The sequence below is a fragment of the Wyeomyia smithii genome, chromosome 3 (assembly GCF_029784165.1).
Source record: "Wyeomyia smithii strain HCP4-BCI-WySm-NY-G18 chromosome 3, ASM2978416v1, whole genome shotgun sequence".
In the NCBI taxonomy this organism is placed as follows: domain Eukaryota; kingdom Metazoa; phylum Arthropoda; class Insecta; order Diptera; family Culicidae; genus Wyeomyia; species Wyeomyia smithii.
Window position 1 is genome coordinate 140,382,412 of NC_073696.1, and position 20,008 is coordinate 140,402,419.

The window sequence follows — 20,008 nt, forward strand, 5'->3', positions numbered from 1 at the left end:
CAAGAGACTTCTTTTTATTTTAGATTTTTTATTTTAATTTTATTTCAGATTTTTAATTTAATAACAAGATGATCCAAGAAAGATGATCCCTGTCACTGTATCGATGCGATCGATTTCAGGATGTGTAAAAGAGTCGTTTTGTTGTTATTTTAATTTAAAAGATTCAATACAACTTACGCTCAAATAAATTTTTGATCTCTGGGTAAATGTGCTGCTAGTGCCGTTCGCCATCGTCACTATTTTTGTTTCGCTTCATGGTGCTAACGTCACTTCTTTTTTTGATATTTCTCTGTTAACTTTCAATATTTTTGAAAACGGCAACAAGCATCTTGAAGGAGACTGCCCATACTGTAGAAATACGTAAAAAATGAAATTTGAAAATTTGGCGATTACGTCTAAACGCCAGCCCACGGCAGAGATGGTTAACAACATCCGCGAACAAATTTTCTGAAGCCTTAGCGATTTGAAAAGGATAAAAGGAAGATGGTTTTCAATTAACGACATTGTTATTCTTATCTTTCTACGGTAGGTTTAGTGTAAATTGAATTACAGTTTAGTTTAGTTAAATGGTAATAAAAAAATAAAATTCAGTGTCGATCTCTAAGTACTAGTATTTATTTCTATTTTAGAAAATACCATTTTTTACTTCTAAAATTTCAAAAAACTTGATCCCCGCCCCCTTCCTATTTTAAATTCTGACTACGCCCATGGATGGAAATATGAAATGGAAACGAGACAAAATGATGATGGCGATAATGACCAAAACAAAACAAATTGACAGCTATCCCTATAATTACGCATACCAATGCAACTACACTGAAAATGTTTATTGACGTAGGACTATGTCTTTGTTTTCTATACTAGATTACACTTTGTGAAATTGAAACAGAAACTGGCAAATGTTGCGTCAGATTTCAAACGTTTATAGCAAGCGAACGACTTAATTTAATTTAATTTATTAAAATTCATCTGACAGAGTGTGTGTCTTAATGAAAAACTTTATACTAGAACAATGTCAATAAATAATCACAAAAAGGTTACCTAACGCAAATTCTATTTTTAAAAGCTGTACCAGTTATATTAAAATCGAACGCATCTGCTACTGTGTTAAAGCTGGCCGACATGAAGCGCTTTGGTTCAAATTGCCTATACTGTGCATTGCGTTGAGGCAGGTTCAACAGTGATCTTGGTCTGAGAGATCTTTCGGGGGCATATATATATATATATATTGCATTCCTAAAAACCGACAGCGATCAGTGTAGGCTGGCAGATTTGAGGGATTGCGCCAATGGAGGAATCTTAGCGCATATCGTACAAGATTACGTTGCACGGATTCAATTCTGGCAGTTGTGGAATGGACACCATACAACGGAGCAGAATTCTAAGATAGACCGCACTAGAGAGAAATACAGCGATCTGAGACAAAACGAATCACGGATATCTACTCGTTGGCTATCTTAAACATGAATCCGAGTTGTCGATTAGATTAAGCGATGATTTCGTTGTAGTGCAGCTTGAAAGATAGCGCAGTATCCAAAATAACTCCTAGGTCTCGAATTTGTGTTACTCTAGATAAAGGCTGACCCGACATAGTGTAGTCGAATAAGATTGGCTTCCTTGTCCGATAGAAAACGATGACACTACATTTCTCTCAACGCAGTCCGCATAACTTCTCACGACTTTAAAGAGTTTAACGTCATCGGCGTACAATCTACGGCAACCTTCCGGAAGTAACAGAGAAATATCATTGATGAATATCATGAAGAGTAGCGATCCTAGGTTGCAACCTTGCGGGACTTCAGAGACAATCGTGAACTGCGCAGAAAACTCACTTCCTATCTTTACACAGAGTGTTCGATTCATCAAGTAGGAACCAAACCATTGCACGAGAGCAGACGAAACTCCAAGTTTTCCAAGTTTAGCTAAAAGTATCCTGCGGTCTACTCGATTGAGCGCCACTTTCAGATCGGTGTATACTGCAACTATTTGAGCACCGTTACTCATGTTTCGCAAGCAAGTCGAAGAGAATTCGGCTAAATTAGTCGTTATCGAGCGTTTCGGGGGAAAACCATGTTGATCCGACGTGATGTAATGTTTGCAGCTGGCGAATAGGGCGTCGTTTACAATTATTTCCAACACCTTAGAGCATGCGCAGAGAGATGTGATGCCTCTATAGTTTTGTACATCACGTCTATCCCCTTTTTTGTGCACAGTGTAACGGTATGGGGAACGAAGTGTAACGGTGGGGAAACGAATTGGCAACGAAACGAAACGTAACTTTAGGCCAAACTAGAGCTACCAAGTCGTAACCGACCGATGCCTTAACGCTAAACAACTTCGCTTAAGCGCCATCAGCTCAGAGAACTGATGCGAAGCTGCATGTTTTATCCCGGCTAGCGTCTACAGGGCGGGTTTACTGGATACCATCCTCTCGTTCATTCAACGCAGAAAACATACGATACAACCGAAATACTCAAATTTGAAAGAACGTGAGAATCGATACTCAAGGGGATCTAGGCTTCACTCACTGAATATTCATACTGCTCACTGACATAGGTTAGATTGGTATAATGTGCATCGCGTTTGTTATAAATTCGTACAATGTGTCATGTATATTATGATTAACTTATTAACTAAATTCTACATGGCTAACTCTGACCTTAGTTAACGTTGAGTTGCGTGCGCCTTCGATCTGCGCTGACTGGACACGGTTGCTTTGGCGGCCGTTGCCGCGTTATACTGGAGTATGGCAAACCAACGCATGTTGAAACGATGTCGTGTCGCTAAGTGCTGATAGAGTAGTGATGCACACGGGATAGCGTTGATGATGTCTTAGGCACCGTTTGTCGATGCCGGGACGACTCGAATCTGGCGAGGTACGCGGGATACTGAATTGCCGCAAGCGGTGTCGATCGAGAAGACCAATCTGCTTGTGATAAACGGCCACGTGGTGTTCGCTGCGGGTTTTCTAATACAGCGGCCGGGGCACTCCAACTGACTCAAAGTTTTAACGGTAGCTTCTACGGTTGTGCCGCTCCGGTGCGCACGAAACCTTGCCGACGCCTAGTCCACTATCTCAGGGAGGTTGACTTGTTTCTCCTACGGACTACGCCACGTAGAAATTATCCTATTCCACACGTTTCTATTGGTACTGCCTGATTTTATTCTCCTGGAACACCGCACGATCGAAACCTGCCGGATACAAAAACAATCGCCTGAAGGTATCGTTTGCCTTCAGTCGAAACACATGTCTTAGTATGCTGGTGGCCCGCGCTGACAGCTATTACATACCTGTACTCTTGGTATTATCTTATATAAATTCTTCTTCTACACAGCCTTAATATTTGTAACTGGAGCAATTTCTAAACGTTAAATTGAAATTTACTTATAATGCTTAAGGTGGTTTCAATCTCGACTCACTTATATGAAATTTTTTATGATTCACTGATGCGCCTATGCATCTCTTCACCATCTGAGATGTCTACTTCTTACACTACTGCTCCGCTCGAAGGCCACTTTGTAAAAGACCCTTGAGTTTGATTTGCCTTTCTTTGGCAACCTCGAATTCGAGAACAATTGACACTCTTTGATTGTATATATCGGATGTTGTAGACGTTGCACGGACGGGATGAGATTTTAATCTCCGATTGCGTATTTCAAACGCCACTGCAATAGATGCTGCGACTTGCATGAAATGTTGCCTGAAAGTGACTCGGTTGCACTAGCGTTAGCACTCATCGTTACATTACCCCCTCCGTTACGAATAAAAAATTTAATTAGTTTATTCAGAAAATAAACCTAATTGAATTTTTTTTTATTACTATCTCACTTATTTTGCTGGGAAACGCTCTAAACAACTGAATCACTACCAAAAAAATATCATCTTACTCCCTTGATTCTGTATTACTATCGAAATCACTATCACTAATACAGTTTTAACCATATCGAACGCGCGCCACTTCTCTGAATCACTACCAAAAAAAATCATCTTCCTTCCTTGATTCTGTATTACTATCTAAATCACTATCACTAATACATTTTTGACCATATCGAACGCGCGCCACTTCTCCTATCATGGCGGACTCCAGTTGAAGTTTTATACACTAATTTCCTTGCTACGCGAAAGGCACTTCTATTCATCACTCTACTTCAGCTCGTTACTAGTTTCTAGCGAGAATATTTACTTATTTTTAACGAACTTTAGCTAAACGGTACGGTACTGAATTTACTCCACGTATACGATGGAAACCTGTTGCTTAACTTTCATTTTAACTGAGCGGTACGGTTCAAAACTCCATAAACTTGCTTCAATCGGAAGCATATTATCTATATTTTTGATTTTTACCGGAACGGTAAAATACTACACGGCGCAACTATTCGATCCAAAAATGTTTGGGTATTTCGACTTTTGTTCTGATTCGCGTCTCGACGAGAACTACGCGGTAACCGCAAAACGTTCGTACCTGCTATTGTGCAGTGAACATTCGGGTGGTTCTAAATTATGATCCAACATTTACGAAATAAGTCTCTTCATACTAAACTAGTAACGTGGTATCCTATGTGTCTATCGCACTAATTTTTATATTTGTGATTTACTGTTCTCTCCAATTCGTTTCATTATCTTTTATCCTAATTTTAATTGTTTGTTCTAACTAAACTCTAACTTCCGGGGCACCCTATCTTTGCATTTTGTCCTACTACTGTGTGGACCGTGTTCATCCCGAACCATTTTTCCAGTAGTTTTTCGACGTTCGATCTTCGTGATCTTACTCTGTCTCAAAGTGTGTGTGTGAATGCGTCTATTTACTTATCGAAATAATTTGCAGCTCAACGTAAGATTGGTGGATATTAATGTTAACCTTTAATATTCTTTTATTTTCTTAACGGTATTCTGTGTTTTAGATAATGTGTGCGCATTCGACGACGTGAGGAAACAACAGTGTGACATCTCAAACGTCGCGGTTGCCTTTTTTTACCTATGGATAGTGTTTTTATTAGAAATTCCATTAGTTCTTGCTTTGCGACAGAAGTACATAGCTGAATATATGTCTGCACCTAATGTGGTGACCTTGACCTATTTACTTTTGGTAATGTGGTTGCTTGCACTTGTGTCAGGGTCTGTTTATGTTTATATTTTTTTGATCTTAGAAGTGTGATACACACCTAAGATTTTTCCGGTCATATATTTAAGCTCATAGCAGCACGTTCCGACTTTTTTATGAATTGTCGCCTCACTAAAGCGAGGAGCCAATTTTGCCGAGAATTTTTTTGATTTGTCCGACAAGTAGAAATTTCGTTTCAGGACTGTTTCTCCTTCGTCGAACGTTACCTGTCGTTTTGATTTTAGATTGTAGCTTGTAGAGTTCTTGTTATATGCTCGTTTAAGGTTGATTTTAACTGCTTCGTATAGGTGATTTAGATCTTCTGGGACTTAAGGCGGTACAAAGTCGTCGGTAGTTTCGTTACAGTTCCTTAATCGCGAGTATTCATCACCAGAGCTAATCATGTTTTTATAGAAATTAACGAAGTGTGGCGTGTAACCCGTTGAACTATGCACGCTATTTCTTATCGCGCATCCTATATGCTTGATGCCTTTATCCCAGTCTTTTTGGGTTTTATCTTGTAATGACGCTCTTATGGCTGCTGTGATCACTCGGTTCGCCCTTTTCGTGGTGTTTGGACCGGGGTGGTATGCGGCAAGGTTCCAGTGTTGTACGTTCCACCTGGACAAGAAATTTTTGAATTCTTTGGCTCTAAACTGGGGCCCATTGTCTGAAATCAGCACCGCTGGCACTCCAAATATCAGAAAAATGTTATTTTCAATAAACCTGATCACTGGCATAGTTTTAGCTTCTTTCATAGGCTGAACTAGGGTAAATTTCGAGAAGAAATCAGTGACTACTAATATCCACGAGTTTCCAGCTTTAGAACGCGTGTACGGTCCTTAAAAAATCGATGGAAAACATCTCCCAGGGGCGGTCGCACATTTTTGGCTTTCCGCATGGTGGGTTTGGATTTATGTTGTTTGTTTTTGATTTCTTACAGGTCATGCATGCTTTGCAGTAGCGTAATGTGTCTGCGCTCATTCTAGGCCAGAAAAACTTTTCTGTGATAGCGTGCAGTGTTTTTTCGTAACCCAAGTGGGCGTTTTCGTGTACCTGTTTAATTATTGGTCCTCGTTCCGTACAGCGAGGTACGTATTTCCACCTAAATGTGGGGTCATCTGGGCGAGCTGTAGTGGTGACGTATTTCAAAATATTTTCATCTACCACTTTAAAGTCGATATATTTTTCAGGAAACTTAACGATCAACTCTTTCAGCTCCTTGTATGGTTTGTCTTCTTGGTTCGTCGATATTGTACAGAGTGATCTCGACAAGACATCGGCGCTGATGTTATCCTTGCCTCTAGTGTACCGGAACTCAATATCGTGACCTTGAATTTTCATCGCCCAGCGCGCAATGCGAGGGCTCTTGCTGTCAATCGACATTGTTTTTAGGAATGTCAGGCTCATTGCGTCCATGAGTATGGTGAATTTAGTAGCTTCCACGAAATGCCTAAAGTGTTCAATGGCCATTAACATAGCCAAACATTCCCTTTCAGTAGCGCTACAGCGCCTTTGTGTACCCGACAATTTCTTTGAGAAATATGCTATGCATTTTCGCTCTTCGTCCACCTCTTGTGTCAACACCGCTCCAACCGCTAAATCAGAGCTGTCTGTTTCAATGATGAACGGGATCGCGAAATTTGGGTTTGCCAGTATAGGCGGGGACGTTAGAGCTGATTTCAGTTGAATGAGTGCTCTATCGGCCGCCTCAGTCCAACAAAACTTGCCCTTTGACTTTTTCAATAAGTCTGATATTGGACAAACTATTTGACTGTAGTTTTTTATATATCGTTGGTAAAATCCAGCTAATCCGAGAAGTCGTCTAATATTTTTAATATTTTTCGGGGTTGGGTAATTTAAAATAGGATTGATTTTCGCGCTGTCAGGTGAAATACCTTGTTCGCTTATTATATGCCCTAAGTATTTGACTGATTTCTGGCAGAACTGCGATTTTTCGATGCTTATCGTCAAGTTAGCTTCTCTCAATCTGTTTGCTACTATTTCCAATAGTTTAAGATGTTCGTCTAATGTTTCCGACGTGACAATTATGTCATCCAGGTAGACGAATACTTTTGGTTGCAAGTCAAATTTCAACACTTTGAGCATTAATCTACACAGTGTCGCTCCACTATTGAGAAGCCCGAAAGGCATGGTTTTGTAGCGAAACAAGCCTTTAGCCGTACGAAATGCGGTATAATCCCGACACTTCGGATCAAGCATCACCTGGTGGTACGCGCTCTTAAGTCTAGGATAGAGAAATATCTAGATTTCTCGAGTCGTTCTAGGATGTTCATCATGTTGGAAAACGGGTATTCGTCTCTCCTAGTCATCCCATTTAGACGTCTCGCGTCAAGGCAGAGTCTTCAAGCGCCATTCGGTTTTTTTACTGGCAACAGTGGGTTCACAAATTCACTATTGCATTCTTCGATTGCGTCCATTTTAAGTAGTCTTTCGATTTCCTTATCGACTTCTTTTTCTTCCTTAGGGGAGTATTTGTAGTTAGGCATTTTTTTAGCTTTAGCCTCGGGTATTAATTCGATTGTGTGTTGAATCAGTTTTGTTCGACCAATATTTCCATGGTACGATCTTGGAAATAGGTTTACTATCTCCACCAGCCTGTTTTTGCACTCGACCTCAAGTCTATGTTCTGTTACCAACGTTTCAGCTGTTATTCTGCTGTCGTCCGGTTTTTCTAGCGATGGTATATTTAAACTATCGTCGTAGCTTGGTTCCAAACTTTTATTGTTAGCATTTTGTTCTAACGATATGTTGAAAGAGATCATGTTGATGTCGTTCGTATGATGTGGGCTTTTTTCAATTGATTTCGAGAGTTCAATTAATTTTCCCTCACTTGTCATTGGTCTTATATTGAAAGCTTTCCAGAAATCATATCCGCATATCAACACTTTTGCTACCTCTGGAATGACTACTGTGGGTATAACCACTGTTTTATTGTCGATTGTCATGGGTAGGTTAACGTATCCCAGGCACTCTAGTTGGTCTCCGTTCGCACTTTGTGCTTTCAGTTTAATTTTCTGTATTTTCAAATTCCATTGTTTAATTAAGTCGAGGTTACTGATTACTGATATACTCGCACCTGAGTCGAGCAATCCAGTTACCTTGCTTTCTAAAATGTTAACCTTTATATGGGGACAGCATGCGTTCAGGTTGATAACAAAAACGTGGTTAAAAAAATCGTAGTTGGGAATCTCTTCAATATTTTGTTATTTAGGAGAAGGGGGGATTCCCACCGACCTCACCTGATCTTAGTTTTTTTCTTCCCTTTTAGTGGTGTGTTGTTTTGGGCAGCTTTTAGTGGTGTAATTAGGTTCACCACAAGCATAGCAATAAATTTTTTTGGGAGACTGGCAGTATCTCGCAATGTGACCTGCGCTGTCACAATTCCAGCATTTCATTCTGATACTTCTATCGGATTCTCCTCTAGTGTCTGTACTTTTAGTGTTTTCCCTGCTTTCATTAGTTTTTTCTATTTGATTGTAACGTTTTGGGCGAAACTTATGCATTGCATTTATTTCTTCGTTTTCGTCGTCACTAATAGTCTCATCTTGCATATCACATTCAACTTGATGGACAGTTTGGTTCTGTGTTCTCTGAAAGCCCGTTGCATACAAACTAGGTTCCAGTGAATCAAAATGGAAACAAATTTCCGCTAATTGTTTCACCGACGTTATTGGTGTCAAAACTAACCTGCGCCGATACGAATTTTTTTTTTGTTATCGAGTATCAGTTTTAACTTTCTCTCCTCGTTCATGTTAAAAGTTAGACTCTTTGAAAGCCGCTCCATATCTGCAAGATATGCACTGAATCTTTCGTTTGGTCTCTGTTTTCGCTCTCTTATCTCATCTTCGATGGCTTTATCTTTATTTGGGTTATCAAAGTTTATCATCAAATGGTAAACTAAGTGCTCCCAAGTGCTAAATTCTTCACAATATGTGAAATACCACCTTCTGGCATCACCGACAAATAATAGGTAAGCCTGTTGTAGCAGTTCATTTTCGCTGATGTGATTGGCTTTGGCCAATATAGTCACTTGTCTCAAAAATTCTGATGCTGAAAGGGACTTTGGTCCTATTTCCCCGTTAAACTGTATACCCCATTTTTCGATTTTGGTTCTTAAATGGTTGTAATAATTCGACGGGTGTGCATTGGCTGGCAAATTTTGACTTTGTCCGAAATTACTAAAAGGGTTATTACATGGCCAGGACGTATTCGCGCCCTGATCTCTAACGGGTGCTTGCCTTGGGCTGAAATTTGGTGCGGAAATCGCACTGATTTCATCTAAATATTGTCTTAACAAAGCTTTAACTGTGTTTTGAATAATGCTTTGGATTTCTGCATGCCAGTCCGCCGGAATATGGTTGATCGGCTCCTTTACTCCCTGTATTACGTTTGATTTGGGAATCGCACCGTTTCCAAAACCATTTTCTGCAAGTGGTATGCTGTAGTTTCCAATAACTTCATTCGTGACCCCATACGTACGCAAGCTACCTATTCCCTCATTTGGTAGTGCAGTTGCACTATGTTCATTAACGTCATTTTAATTTATGTTCGCGAGTTGCTGCTGAAAATCTTGTATAAGTGTTTCTCCTGGCTCTCTTGGTTTTTGGATGTTACTCTCTGGTAATTCATGTACGGGTCTAATCATATCACTCCTGCTACTATTATTATGATTGAATGGGTACGTAAAGTGTACTATTCCCTCCTGCCGATGTTTTTGATTGGTTGTATTGGGTAAATTGGGGAGAGATGGTCTACTCTGCTCATGTCGCATTTGGTTTTGCGAAATTCTATCCTCATCACTTCTACTTCGCTCTGTCCTTTGCTATGAGGTTGGAGACGATGTAGATGCTGGCTGAATGAATGATACGTGGCTTGTGGTTAATTTTGGTGGGGGAAACGTGAAGTTTGGTAAGACCGGTTCAAAAGCTTCTGCTGTTGGATTCAGATTCGTACTTGCTAACCTTACCCTTTCTTCTGACCTGCTATTATCAGCGAAAGTTTTTTGACTAAAATTGTAATACCGAAACATTATGTCTTGAATTTGTTCGCCTAATGTGTGTTTCAATGCGTTATTCTGTGTTGGGGCTCTCAGCACCCTATTCCTGAGGCATATTAGTCTCGACAATTGTCGGGGTGTGACTTGAATTTTCAAGCTTTCTTCGATTTCTACTATCTTTTCCGTAATCTGAAAGGACTATATTTCTGACGAAACGAGGCCGTAATGTATATTACCGGATTTCCGATCTTCAGAGAGAAGGTTTCGTAAATGTCGTCTTTTTTGGGGAATAGAACCAACTGGAATGACACCGAGTATTTTTAGCTCATAATTTAACTCATCCTCTTCAAGGTCGTCTGCGCTGTATTCGTACATCATATCAAAAATATACTTTCTTCATGGCAAACGAGAGATCTAACCTAAATTTTAAATCTACACTTTACGAAAATTGAATTAGTGCTAGTAACTTTTAACTATCGTGTAATTATTTCTGTACATTCGTAACTCTCTTATTTATAACCTTTTCCAGCGAACTTTAGTGAGCCTTATTGGGTTGGGCGCCAGTAATGTAACGGTATCTGTGGGGGAACGAATTGGCAACGAAATGAAACGTAACTTTAGGCCAAACTAGAGCTACCAAGTCGTAACCGACCGATGCCTTAACGCTAAACAACTTCGCTTAAGCGCCATCAGCTCAGAGAACTGATGCGAAGCTGCATGTTTTATCCCGGCTAGCGTCCACAGAGCGGGTTTACTGGATATCATCCTCTCGTTCATTCAACGCAGAAAACATACGATACAACCGAAATACTCAAATTTGAAAGAACGTGAGAACCGATACTCAAGGGGATCTAGGCTTCACTCACTGAATATTCATACTGCTCACTGACATAGGTTAGATTGGTATAATGTGCATCGCGTTTGTTATAAATTCGTACAATGTGTCATGTATATTATGATTAACTTATTAACTAAATTCTACATGGCTAACTCTGACCTTAGTTAACGTTGAGTTGTGTGTGCCTTCGATCTGCGCTGACTGGACACGGTTGCTTTGGCGGCCGTTGCCGCGTTATACTGGAGTACGGCAAACCAACGCATGTTGAAACGATGTCGTGTCGCTAAGTGCTGATAGAGTAGTGATGCACACGGAATAGCGTTGATGAAGTCTTAGGCACCATTAGTCGATGCCGGGACGACTCGAATCTGGCGAGGTACGCGAGATACTGAATTGCCGCAAGCGGTGTCGATCGAGTAGACCAATCTGCTTGTGATAAACGGCCACGTGGTGTTCGCTGCGGGTTTTCTAATACAGCCGCCGGGGCACTTCCACTGACTTCCACGCGCCGTTCCAGTGCGCACGAAATCTTGCCGACGCCTAGCGGCAAAACCGGGCGGCTGCGTCCACTGGCTCAGGGTGTTGCACCCCTACGGACTGGATGCACTTTTCAACTGCTGAGCGTCGGATTCCACTGGCTCAGGACCTTGACGGGGGTCCCTACGGATTGGGGGGTAGGTGAGTGCGACCGCTCACGCCGTCCTAGTCGGCGTCTTCGACGCTAAAGGAATTGCGTCCACTATCTCAGGGAGGTTGACTTGTTTCCCCTACGGACTACGCCACGTGGAAATTATCCTATTCCACACCTTCGCCTGAAGGTATCGTTTGCCTTCAGTCGAAACACATGTCTTAGTATGCTGGTGGCCCGCGCTGACAGCTATTACATACCTGTGCTCTTGATATTATCTTATATAAATTCTTCTTCTACACAGCCTTAATATTTGTAACTGGAGCAGTTTCTAAACGTTAAATTGAAATTTACTTATAAATGCTTATGGTGGTTTCAATCTCGACTCACTTATATGAAATTTACTATGATTCACTGATGCGCCTATGCATCTCTTCACCATCTGAGATGTCTACTTCTTACACTACTGCTCCGCTCGAAGGCCACTTTGTAAAAGACCCTTGAGTTTGATTTGCCTTTCTTTGGACGTAGACGTTGCACGGACGAGATGAGATTTTAATCTCCGATTGCGTATTTCGAACGCCACTGCAATAGATGCTGCGACTTGCATGAAATGTTGCCTGAAAGCGACTCGGTTGCACTAGCGTTAGCACTTATCGTTACAACAGGAAACATAATGGAAAATTTCCAACTGGATGGAAATACGCATTGCCGAATAGATAAGTTGAACAACAGGCATAACGGGTGAATAAGGACAAAGGCACATCGTTTAAGAACGCACGACGGAATTCCATCTGAGCCAACTGCGAAGGATGATTTCAGTTTATCTATGGCAGCGATGACGTGACGACTTGTTATTTCAGGCAGGTTGAAATCAAAAACATTTCTAGAAAGGCCACTCAAAGCAGTATCAACCTGAACATCGGAAGCAGTATTCTCATGAAAGTTGTGCTGAAAACTACGGGCAAACAGAGTGCATTTATCAAACAGAGACCAGCCGTGACAAACGCCGAGAAACATATCCACTGGTAACCCTTTTTCTTTGCGCTTAGAATTAACGAACAACCAAAATAAACGCGGATTTTGTCTGAGGTTGCTCTGCATCCTGAAGGTGTACAGTTTGTAGAGGTAGCGGTTGTATATTCTATATAAGTTACTAATTCGGTTGAATCGCAGCTTCAAAGCCGGGCAGCGCGCTTTGCAATAGTTTCGCAACGCCGCGGAGCGCTGCGAATTGAGATGACGAAGGAAAGAATTGGACCAGGCGGGTTTTCTTATTGGTCTTCGTGGAGGAACAGAACGACCGATTGCAGAATTGATAGCACAGTTGAAATACTCCACGGCATCATTTACAGGTGGAGAGGATTCTAAGAATTGCCAATCGATGTCAGAAATAGCCATGCTTGGCGATTCTAAATCAGTTCTGCGAAAGATACATTTATCGCTACCGACTGCCGGGGTGAGATTGTGGCAAAAAAGGACACGTTTTTGTTCCTTAGCTTTTAATGCACACATTTAGGCAATGAGTTTGATCCAAATCACGTCAATGCATACCTAAATGTTAAGTTAACGATTGCCGCAAATATTGTCAAGTTACAATAAACTATAATTTTGCTAAAATTGAATGAACTTTGGCCTAATCTCACCCCTTCTATGGGGTGAGATTGTGCCAAAAACAAAAATTTGAATTTAATACCTGTTTAATGAACAGTAGTGAATCTACGAATAATTCACATGAATAACATGATAAAACAGTAAGCATAGGGACGACAATAAACAACATGGACTATTAAGGGGCTGTAGGGGGCTGACCAGAAATTACGTTTCATATGAATTATAGAAAAATGTATGACTGGATCAAATCAATATCTTGAGTAACCAGTTATGAGAACTTGGCTCATAGACAGTCTCTAAACTCATAGTGCCGTCTCCAGGTAGCTTGAAAAGGGGAAACGTTAGGACATAAAGCCTGAGAAGACTTTTCGTTTCAATTATTATGTGTCATTGACCACTGTATACTCCATTGGAGATCTCAAAACTGCTGGAAACGTAACCATAACCCTCCTTCCTTGCTTTAAAAGTCATCAGTTTATATAGAATAGGTGTACAAAATTTTGTTACATTCCATAAGTAATTTCAGTCATTTTAAATTTCCATCTAATAGTTGTTAGCTTACTGTTCTCAAGCATTTAGTCATTATTTCAAATAATACTATAGCTAGACAACATACCCTATGTAAAAAATGCAAGTGTTTTGGTGTATACTGATATAGTTTTGTCGTGAATGTGAATTCCGCACACTGTACCGTTCATTATAGCTTGGCACAATCTCACCCCAAAAGGGCTCGAAAAGTGTACAGTTTGGAATAACATTATTTTCTGAGCCATCACAGGTTCAATGCATCATATTTCTTCAACACATTGGAGACGACATTCTAACGTACCATCTGAGCAGTAACTTGATGTAATTTCTTGATCGGGTTGGTTTGCATGGGACATTTTTTGGTAACATTATTTGCGCGTATTTTTTAGTCTGTACTTTGGAACATTATTTAAGTAAAGCAGTTTACTAATTTTATCTATATTCTATTTCAAGTTGTGAATAAATATGTCATGTTTCATACAGTATTGAGTTTGAGCCATTAGGATCTAGAAATCTCAGGTAATTTAACATACAACTAACCCCCGTGGCTTAATCTCACCCCGGCAGACGGTATATCTAGTGCTGGGTGATTCATGTCAAGCGGCAGCAAAGACTCACTAGCTTCAACAATTCCGCATGCGGTGGTGTCGTTCACTAGTATTAGGTCAAGTAGACGGTCTTGGTCGTTAGTAGCGTGATTCACTTGGGTCAAGTTGTGCAAACTAAACCCATGTAATAAAGCGGAGCCTATTACATGGGTTTAGTGGTCCCCGTGGCTCTGTGGTTAGCGATGTCGGTCAGCTAGCTCTCCCACACGGTTGTGATATCGGGTTCGATTCCCGATCGAGTCGAGGATCTTTTCGAGCTGGAAATTTTCTCGACTCAGCACTGAGGTACGGTGTATCGTTGTACTTATCCTACACATACAAAATGCGCCAAAAACAATATCGATAACGAATTCTCTCAACTAATCTAGTTGATCGAGACCGCTATTAGCCCCAAGGCTAAGCGTGCGATATTTTTTTTTTATAGAGCGGAGCAGGCGATAGAAATACGTGAATGAAGCAAACCCCATGAAACTGTACTGTCGCTATCCTGTTTCCAAATTAATCCCGGCTGATTATAGTCTCCAAACAGCAACGAGAGATCGTTGTGGCTCAAGCGAGAGAAGACAGAGTGATCGAGCTGATATGGTTTACAACAGGGGTAATATCGGAACTGCGATCGGGAGAAGATGGAGTACTTCCAAACTAATACTACGAGTTGGCAGGGAGATTTTAATCCAGAGCTGTTCAATGGTGCCACTTATAGTAGCAGGGTCTACACAGCTATTCAGGCGTTTAAAAACAGATATTAGGACACCACCACCACGCGTCTAACAACTGTTGTGATGATTGCGATCGTACCGATATACAGTGAATAAACTCCCGAAAAGTTGTGCGGAGTCAATACGATCATCGAGCCAGGTCTCGGTGAAAACAATAATATCGTAGTCACATTCGGTAGCCGTCAAGAAAAAGTCGTCAATTTTGGTCCGAAGTCCACGCACGTTCTGGTAGTAAACCCGGAGTCCTGGGGAATCAGCCGGAAGGCTTTGTTTTGTAAACACTAGGGACGGGATGTCAGGTTGCCGAAGACTGGAAGTGCAGCACGGATCAGCGGTGTGTACAGATGTTAAAAAATTGTACTTGCCGTGAATAACATTTTGGAAGCCTCGTTCCCCACTTCCGCACGAAGGACCAGGACGACTGATGAACGCAGGCAGGAAAGGCTCGACTACGGCGGGGGGGTCGAAGACTTCCATAGTACGTGAGTTAGTGCATCCCAGTGTCTCGTTGGCGGGTTGTACAGCATGCGATGAAAAATCGGTATGTGGACTAGAACACGGAAGCGGATCAGGTACGTGAGTGTTGCTAAGAAGTGCATACTTGCCTGAAGATAAGAGCTGAGAGGCCCCTTCCTCAAACTCAGACGCAGGGCCAGAACGACTCTGATGGCTGGAAACAAAATGATTTCGGTGATGAATAAACCGCGCGATTGGATCGAGAGGGTCGGGGTCTCCCATGATGCGTTCTGGCGATATCAAATTCCGGATAAGAGGGTCAACAACATTTGAGACCCCGAAACAGGCGACACAGTGATGGAGGGTGTATTTAAGCGAAGTATCCACACGTTTTTTGAGTTGTCTTCGGATTCCCGGAACAATATTCCTTTCTGCCACGTATCAGACCGCAGTGCGATGTCCTTAAAGGCTGTATCCATCCCAATTTTGTAAGAAATGAAGCTCAATCTGCTAGTATCTGCTCCTTTTTTACCAGTGGTACAACTTTTACAGCGTCTTGACATTTCACACTATTTTTAACTAATTTTTCAATCGATTCCGTTTTAACACTGGGGTGAATGCGTGAGAGATACAACCAAAAGAGCTTAGCGGGTTCAGGAAGGGTCAAAATCTCAGTTGAAACACTGCCGTCATTTACCACTCTGGTACCTCCAATGAGTGCTTTACTTACAGGTGAACCTTCGTCACGACGCCGTTTTTGAGGCGGGGGACAACTTGGGTCTCCAGATCCGACGTTTGCGGGGAACAATGCGATTCGTTTCGAAAGCTGAACAATTCGCTGACCTTGTTTGGCTAATTCGTTTTTGAGCTCAGCTTGTGCGATTTCCTGTCGCTCTGTTATAGAGTTAATGGCACTACCGAACGAAGAGATTGCACATTTGAATTGAGCACATTGCATCAGTTTAGCACATTCATTGCACATCCAAAACAAATTTGGGTTAGCATGGACAATATTCAAAAATGCTTTGTTCAACTTCGTGCTAGTGCATTTTAAATGAATCATCCTGTCGCAAAAAGCCATGCATGTGATGGATTCTTCATTGCCTTTTACCGGTTTAGCACAATGATCACAAGCGTTAGACATACTAAAACAATTCGCAAGAGCAAACCAAGCAACAACAACCGATAGAGTTGCTCTAAACAGAGTTGGATTCTGTAGCACGATTTATTTATTCAAAGCTTAGACCCTTTCGAGAGTTGTAGCGAGAGCATCTAAGTCATTTATATGTCGGTGGATAGATAAAATGTGTAACAATTGTTTGATATAATGTTCAACATTGTTGCTCTACTGCTTAATGGTGGAAAAAGGTGAAAAGATCCAAGGTCAAGCTTTCCCATACATTTCCCTCGTTATTGGCTTGCTTCCCGAGCACAGATAACAATAACATTGTCGAAATAAATTCCACTGCCTACATATTTTGACTCAACAAAGTGTTTTGGTTTGTTTGTCTTTCCCTCAGCTGCGTGGCCACTCCCTAATGGCAAAAATCTACCCTGAACTCGATTCAAAAGACTGCGTTTAGAAAACTCAGCTTCAGTTTAGTTTGTTACACAATAGCGAGTGCAGTGCAGCTGTTGAAGGTACGCGACATTGAGAAACGAGAGCTGCATACGAGTCAACTTCCAGGCACTGTGGAGCATGTTACCTTTATTTTGCATACGGCAGCAACAGATGGTATCGTTCACTGCAGGATATTTTGCTGGCACAGCTACTGGAGAGCATAGCGGTGAGAAAATTTTATTATGCGCGGTCAAGAAAAATATTCAAAGCTACCATTGGTGCGATCATCAGCGTTCTGTTCGTTCTGTTGTTGCTCTGCACACGTGGAGATTATGGAATCGGTTCGGTTTTATTTCGCATACGGCAGCAACAGGCACCATCGCACACTGCATGATATTTTGAGGGGAACAGCGGAAAGCAGATTTTATGCGCGGCCAACAAAATGATTCAATGCCACCGGTGGTGGTGCGATCATCAGAATTCTGTAGCACACATTTCGAGCCGAAGATTATGGAATCGGTTCTTGCCAGCACTATAAATACTTGAGGATAAAAGTTATGAGAATTTTCACAGCTACTACTAGTGTGAAATGTTCATTTTTGTTCTGTGAGATTCAATTTGTGCTCGCCTGGAAACATTTTTTTTCATAATAATTAATTTTCTTCCTATTTTCAAGGTGTTATTCGCGGTATTCAGGGTTGCTTTAAGGTCTCGCAATGATTCATAGCCGATAAGGCGGTCAAAGTAATCGTGGAATTTGAATATATAAAATTTTAATTTCTTTTTTATGCGAAAAATATCTACGAAGGCCGATTTGTTGATTGTATGTTTGCCTGCCATGTTATTTACCGTTGATATTGGTTCGTCTTTACAAATTTCGATATTTACGTGTGTTGGCGAAATGTAGTTTTTGTTCGCGCCTGTGTTGACTAAAAACTTAAGCTCGCCTTTCATTGTTTGAATTGAAACGTAGGGTATGAAACTGGATCTTTTCATTACGTCTTTTGATTTTTTCCTTGGGTCAGATGAAAATTTATTTCTTCAGAAAACAGGTAATCGTCATCGTCAGAGTCGAGTCTAGGGTTTTCTGTTGTTTCGTTTGGAGGATCGTATTCTGGTTCATACTCTGTGTCCGTTACGGTTTCTTTCCCTTGTTGTGTATGGTTATTGACTTGCATTTTTGAGACGTGTGTTCTCATAGATGCGTCGTCGTTCGTTTGTGATTTGTTTTTAAATTTGCCTGATGGTGTCCGATCGCTATTACGTGAATTATTGTTAGTTATTCAGTTTAATTTTGCTTTGCTCCCCAGTCAGCTGTTTTGAAGAAGAAGGTGTCGGGTTATTCACTTTCCGATCCAACTTGTGTCGGTATGCGGCGTTTGAATATTGTTGCGTAATTTCGTAAGCGTGTTCCAGTGTTTCTGGCCTGCAACTTCTTACGTGCATGGAAATGTCTTCATTTAACCCGTCTACAAATCGGGTTAGCGTAATAAGACTAACGAAAGACTTAATGACCTTCGTATGTGCCTTGTAATCGTCCATACCTGCTGCAGATGATTTTATTGCTGTGTCTATGGTTCTAATTTTATTGTAGTATTCTGGCAAATCCTTTTTCCCTTGTCGAATATAAAATAGCGATTGAATGTGACTCGTTAAGTCTCTGTGATCTCCGTATGCGTTAATTAACACTTCTTTTATTTCTTCCCAGGTTTTTGGGTTTCCGGAAGCTATCAATATCTCTCTCGCATCTCCCGTTATTTTATTTTTAATCCTACGAATTATTTGCCCGTAGCATATGTCGTTTTTATATTTTTCGAACAGTGCTAAGGTTTGCTTGGCGCTTGCACCCAAGCTAGCACTTCTTTCCTATTTCCGTTGAAATTAGGAATATTCCTGATTGGATCAGGCGTTGTGAAATTTAAAAATGGATCATTGGCCTTGTCTTTCAAGACCCTGATCGTTTGAATTAATTCTTCTTGATTTTTCGTGAGTTCTCTCACTTGCTCTAATAGAACTTCTGCACTTATTGCTGGTTGAGCCATATTTCGATTTTTATCGAAACGTTCCTTTTTCTTAATTTTGTTTCTTTAAACACCTGTTGTACAGGAAAATTAGCGTGGTAGTAAGAATTATCGTTATAATAACCAGTAATATGCCCTTACAATGGTTACCTAAACGCGTATTAGACTCTTACTCTCGTGTTTTTGGTACAGCACTTTTTATTATTTAAAAGTTTTCACTGCACTAAAAACTAGTACTTACAAGATGATTCCTTTCATCAGGGAGTCTTTCAGATGATGTGCGTAGCAAATGGCTGGGAAGGGGTTCCAAGTAGCGGGATTCGTCCTCCGATTAATCGCGAATCCTGGATATTCGCTCCAAGACAGCTGCTGCTGGATTTTTCGTTGTCTTCTGGACTGGTCCTCTTTGGAAACGTGGTGATCGTTCTATCAGATATTCGCTCCAGCTCACTTTCACTCGCGTTTCACTACTTGCACTGTCGACTGCGCCAGATAAGCCGTGATATTCCGAGGCTTGAATAAAAAAAACTTAATTTAACTTTAAACACTTTTTAATCCGTTCACTACGATACACATCAAAGAACTGAACTGCGTTTATTAATTCTAGCCTATCGCTACCTAAAAGTCTGAAATAAAATTCTATACTCAGCAAAAGACGACATCGTTCGATTGGTCCTCCACGTTGCTCGTACACGTTGGTCGCTTCCGTCGCTGTGCCGGGTGGTTACTATGCCGAATTCCATTCGTCATCATTTTCGGTGGGTGCGTTGATGGATGGCTTCGATCGATGTGGTGTTGTGACGTTGTGGCTGATGATTTCCTTGTTGTTGCTGTTGGTGGGTCCGCTGTTTCATAACTTATATAAATATATATATAAATATATATATATATATATATATATATATATATATAT

The 20,008-nt window shown here is 41.0% G+C and overlaps 1 protein-coding gene across 4 annotated transcripts in view; it reads left to right on the plus strand.

Moving 5' to 3' along the window:
* The window catches only part of LOC129727470 (CHRNA7-FAM7A fusion protein), a 519,941-nt gene that overhangs the window by 474,521 nt on the left and 25,412 nt on the right, over window positions 1-20,008 (plus strand). Inside the window, exon 11 of one of the 4 annotated variants that reach the window (XR_008728530.1) lies at window positions 49-489. The exons of the other annotated variants lie outside the window; for them this stretch is intronic. The gene's annotated coding sequence lies outside the window, so the exon portion shown is untranslated. Of the gene's footprint in view, window positions 1-48; window positions 490-20,008 lie in introns of those variants that run through there. 4 annotated transcript variants of the gene reach the window in all.